The sequence below is a fragment of the Cynocephalus volans genome, chromosome 10 (genome assembly GCF_027409185.1).
Source record: "Cynocephalus volans isolate mCynVol1 chromosome 10, mCynVol1.pri, whole genome shotgun sequence".
In the NCBI taxonomy this organism is placed as follows: Eukaryota; Metazoa; Chordata; class Mammalia; order Dermoptera; family Cynocephalidae; genus Cynocephalus; species Cynocephalus volans.
Window position 1 is genome coordinate 61,403,927 of NC_084469.1, and position 6,000 is coordinate 61,409,926.

Genomic DNA, 6,000 nt, shown 5'->3' on the forward strand with positions numbered 1-6,000 from the left:
ACACTGCAGGCAAGGCCTGTGGAAGTTGCAATACCATTTGCAATCAGAAAATAAAGAACAGGGTCTTTCCTGAGCATGTGCACAACCCTCTGTGTGTGGGCTTCTAGATTCCTAGGAGTACACCAAAGCTTTTCAAAGCCCTCTATGGACAGCTCATTCCCCAACTTTTTCTTTGAATACCTTAGGTCAGCTCCTTGTTTGCTGCAGCTACTATCACTGGCTCAGACAGCCCTGATGTTAAACAATTGTCCCTGACTGTTTTCAACAAATGCCATCCAGGGAAAATGCTGTTTGTACTGAGTAAGCTCCAAGTCAGGTCAAATAAACACAGCCTTATAAGTGGGGTCTTCCAGGGAGCCACCATACAGGTCAAATAATGACGGTTATCTGGAAATTAAGCTTCGGAGGAGTTTCAGCTCTGTTCTGTTCCTTCCAGTGGTCCTAGGCTGCTGGTTTTCACTGTGATTGCAGAGCTATTGAGTTTCAAAGCTACTGCAGGGATGGGGAGAAAGGGATGGGACTAGGGCAAGTTAAAACCCCAGAGAGCTCTCTGTGGTAACCAAAACTTAGCTGTTTTTTTGAATAGAAACTCCCCAGATTAATTTCCAGACTTCTGAAAAAGTTGACTTTGACAATTTTGCCAGTATTCTTGTTGCTTTTATGAGAGAGAGGAGTTCTTTATCCTGCTATTCCTGCTGATGTCCCCCCTTCAGGCTGGTTTTTGAGCTCAGTTTTCTTACCCGTCCAAAGTGCCTGCTGCCTGAACTCACAGAATTCCAGTCTCTGGAACCCATGTGATCTGTTCACTACTTCCTTCTCCAAGAAGCCTCCCAGTCCCCAAGTCACCTCCGGATATGACAGTCACTATCCTTCTAACCCTCAAGTGGGGCCTGGCTCTGAGCTCTCAGCACCCTGGCCACCTCCTCTGTGTGGCCCCTTTTTACCCTGACATGGGAGGAGTGATCCGCATGTAGGCAGAGAGCCTGCTTCTGCCCCTGAGTTTGGAGGCTCTAGTACAGGGCACAAACCCAGTACCCAGTACCCCTTGGAATCTTCTGACCACACTTCACATGTGTGCTGCAGCCACTCTTGGGTCCCCAACTTGACCAAAATGGGCAAAAAGAGCCAAGGCTCAGACCCTTTCCTCTCCCACAGGCCAAAGCTTTGAGGCTGGCATTACCTTACAGATTTCACAGATGACAAATGTGAGACCCAGAGAGGGGTGCGAGGTGGCCAGAGCCACATACCAAGCTAGGGACAGAATTGGGCCTAGACCCGGCATCCGTGGTCCCAGGAAGAGAAGGATCTCCAGAATGCTTCCCCAGACCTGGTGGCTGAGGGCTGGACCATCAAGCGCCTTCCGCCCCCGTTGTGCTGGTCATGGAGAAATGTCCACCAGGGGGCGCGCTGTGTCGACAAATGCTCAGCATTGACCAGCATCGCTGAGCCTTGCTCCTGGCATCCTGGTGGAGATTCCTCCTGGAACTTGACAGAGAATTTGAATCGGAGAGTCTGCCGCCTGATCCGGCCCCACCGCCTGCCTAGGCTCCTTCTCCTCTCCTACTTAGCGCCAGGCTCTGATGGGGTTCATAAAGGCAGTACCGTAGATTCCCACCCTCTCGAGGGGATGTGGCCTCCAGCAGCCCAGCCAACACCGAGAATCTCAACTCACTGGGAGTGGCTGGCCTGGCAGCCGGATCCTTGGGCTTGTGAGGGTCACGTGCACCCTATCCTGTCTCTCCGCACCGGGAGTCCCTGCTTCAGTGTGGATGCCCAGGCCCCTTGTTATGCCCCACCCTGCTTGTGCCAGGCCAATCGTGGAGGGCTGACTCTGGAACAAAACAGAGCTAAGGTCCCTCGGTGCTCTGGTTCCAGGAGCCTCCCGGGTCAAAATCTTTATGATATTCCCTGCACCTGCCAGCCTCAAAAAAAAAAAAAAAAAGAATCCTTATAATAAATCCTACTGTCCTTTAGGTGAAGAGATGAATCCGGTCCTCACAACCAAAACCCGAGGCAACTCAGCAATCCCCCTTCTATCTTTTTTTTTGGGGGGGGGGTCTGGACTGGATGGGGATCTGAACCCGTGACCTTGAGTGTTATCAACACCGCGCTCTAACCAACTCAGCTAACCAGATGAACCCCAGCACCACCCCCCCTTCTAAGGATTAGCCTAGGAGATGGGCACAGGGTGTATCTGCCGCAATGTGAAGTTCAGCATCATTTACAAAGAAGGAAAAAAAAAGAAAGGAAGAAAGAAAGAAACAATATAGATGTCCCACAATAAGAGATTGGTTAGGTAAATTATGCCAGATACACAAAACCATACTGGGCAGCCGTTAAAAGTCATGCTGTGATGTGGTGACCTTGAGCTGAATTCAAGGTCAAGCAAAAACACAGAACCCAATGCATTATTTACAGTCAAATCCCAATTTTTTTCTAGTAGATACCCATCTCCAGTTTATGGAGTTATGATTATTTTTTTTCTTCTTTCTTCTGTATTTTTAAGTTGTCTGCAATCACCATGCACTATTTTCATAATCACGAAAATTTTATATTAATGTTAATTTGTAAATACTATCTAGTAATTAAAAAACAGCAGTTCAATAAGCAAAATTCGTCCCCAAATATTTTTTTAAACATTGGATGTTTTTGTTTAAAAAATAATTTTGAGTTCATTATCAATGCAACAGAGACTTTTTTAAATTAACTAAGTTGCTTTTGAAATCATTACTCTTGAACCCTGAAAAATTGTTGCTGAAGGTTTGATTGTTTGTTTGTTTGTTTGTTTACTTCTGAAAGCATTTCTTTGAACTCAGTCTGTGTGGCCTAAACTTGTTAGCCTTTGCAATTCTTTAACCCCCAATTTCCAGCAACTTTCTGGATCAGAACAATTGTAGTCTGGGGGATGGGGGAAACCTGCTTTTCCAGCTAGTTACTGAATTCTGCAATGCATAGAAATGCCCAACATTCCTCTTTCTCAGGGATGTAAGACAGACCGCTGGGACCAATTTCTCTCTGCCTATCCAGAGGTTATCTGGGATATCTGGGAAATCTGTGTGTGCATCAACACTTAGCGACTTCACAGGACTTTGCAATGTGCTTTTTTGCCTAGGGTGTAGGAAGTACAATTAACTTATGATGTTCCTAAGTAATGGATGCTGGGGTGATGTTTAATGATATTACACAGGAAGCTGTGCTGAGCAAGGGGGGTTTGTTTTCAGAGGAGTCTCTGGCAGGAAGTGAATCAAGGAAGCAAACGAAATTCTACCTTTGACATTTCCTGGCTGAGCAGGGGGAGTACTACAGGCACAGAGTGTTCTGGGCAGCAGCTAGAAAAACCCTGCCCGGTTTTTATGTGTTGGCTGCACCTAAAGCAGCCAACATTTTGCAGAGCATAAGGAAGAGTGAAAAGTGATTTGGGGCATTTGCAGACAATACTAGGAACTTAGTGACAACAGCCCTGAAGTGAAATACCAGCATGTACTCGGCAGAACTTAAGGGAAGCAAGACACCTCATCCAAAGCTAAACCCAGCAGAGACCATTCTCTTGGTCCTACTGGGCAAAGCTATGTAGGGTGACAAACTCTCAAGACTCTCCTGGTTTTAGTACTAAAAGTCCTGTGTCCTGGGAAACTCCTCAGTTCCAGGCCAAATGGACTGGTAGTTCCGAGTGAGAAATAAACGTGACCTAGAGCAATCTAAGGAACGTGAGTTATGCTAAACTTACCATGCCCAGAAAGATACGAACATGGGGCTTTAGTCACATCTTCCTCTCCATGTCTGGGGTAAATTGCTGTTTTTAATAATTATCCAGACTAGCCGCCGCCACCAATAGATATAGATTACCCAAATGTTATTGCAAATTATGCAATGTGACCCTCACTCTTTCTTTGTTGCCAAGATCCTGAAATTTATGATGCAAAGAGCAATGTATAGCCAATCAGCAGCTTATGTTGTTTCAGTGAACCATTGTAAATTCTTTGAAACAACTTTGGAACTACAGCTTAACTTCTTCTCTCTTTATCTCTTTAAAAATCTGTTACTGCCACCAAAGGAAGCACATATTCAGGGCAACTTGAAAGTGTGGCTCCCAGGCGGCAGTCTGTGAATTTGGTGCAAATAAATTCTTTATCTTATTTTGTTTGCTTCAGTTGCTTCTTTTAGGTCAACACGAGCTCAAGCTCTGGAAGTCTATGGTCCTGGGTGTGAGTCAGCACTCTCCATTTACAAGCAGAGACATGTTTCTTAACCTCCCTGAGTCACGGTTTCCTCATCTGTAAATAGGGTAATACTATGAAGTCTATTCTAAAAGTTTTTGCAAAATCAAAAGGAAATAAATCTTGAAAAGAGAATAGAATAAAATCTGGCACACAGTAATCACACAGTGTTAACAGAAAGCAAAGAGGGAAGGAAAGAAAGTTGGATTTTAGTGAGAAGTTTATACCAGAACTGAATGAATAATACAAGTATTTATGTAGGTTTATATAAGAATAGCTAAATGCAGCAGGGTTATTCCTTATCTATTGCTACATAACAAAATACCACAAACTGAGCTGCTTAAAACACCATCCATTTATCCCCTTATAGTTTCTGTGGTCTGTGAGTCTGGGAATGACTTCGCAGGGTTCTCTGCTCCAGGATCCCATCTGAAAGCTGCAATTAAGGTGTCAGCCAGGGCTACAGTCTTATCTCAAGTCTTGGGCAGAGAAAGATCCACTTCCAAGATTACATAGTGGAATGAAGTCAGTTCTTGGAGCCTGTTGGGCTGAGGGCCTCCCCAACATGCTCACTTGCTTCATCAAAGCCAGCAAGAGAGTCTGCCAGCAAGATGTGCACTACAGTCTCGTATAATGTAATCACTGAAGTAACGTCCTGTCACCTTTGTCACCTTTTCTATTCTATTGGTTATAAATAACTCATAAGTCCTCCCCACACTCAAGCGAAGGGGATTACATAAGGGCTTGAGCACCAGAGGTGGGAAAATTTGGGGTATTCTTAGAGTTTGTCCTCCACACAGGAATTCTCAGCTATCCAAATCTACATTTATCTGTTTCTAAAGTTGGAGCTCTGGCATATTTCTGGCACCCATTTGGGCCAGCTAATAAACCCAGGGTCTGTCTATTGGCTGGGGAAGGAAAACATATCGGGCTACGTAAAATGAATCTACTAAAAATGGTGACCTGATTTTTATTTATTTATTTATTTATTTATTTATTTTTTATTTATTTATTTTTTTTAAAAATGACCGGTAAGGGGATCTTAACCCTTGGCTTGGTGTTGTCAGCACCACACTCACCCAGTGAGCGAACCGGCCATCCGTATATGGGATCCGAACTCGGGGCCTTGGTGTTATCAGCACCGCACTCTCCTGAGTGAGCCACGGGCCGGCCCGTGACCTGATTTTTATAATAATTACCAGAAAGGAAGTGTTGATTGGGACTTTATTTTTAAAATGAAACCAAAAATTATGAAAAAATTTTCATATTTTATTTTTTTAAGTGTAGACTTTTACTGCAACCATTTTCTAACTCTTAAAAAGGGAGGATTCAAGTATTGATATTCTTTCAACATAAATATACGGGAGCATAATGTAGCTTCCTTGTATTTTGTCTTTGGTTTACACAGAGAAATTTTGTAAAAATATTCCAGGCTCATTAGTTTTCCCAAAGGCTTCTCACAATCTTTTGAAATTCAAATTATTCTCTCTTAAAGCCACTTTTTGTTATTTTACTTGTTAATTTTCTCTTTGTTAATTTTCTCTTTGTTAATTTTCCCAACTCATCTGGACCTTCCTTTGTGACTGGCTTTGTGGATTAGAATAATTCTCCAACAATACTCTTATCAACTTCATGAAATCCTTCATCTTTCATAAGATTACAATTTCCCTCTGCAAAAGACTCACCAGCAAAGACACATGGGTCAAGGGTCAAGAGAGATGAACTGTTAATAGAAGGGTGCAATTTTTAAAAGGGAAATTCTTAGTTACAATCTAACAAAACA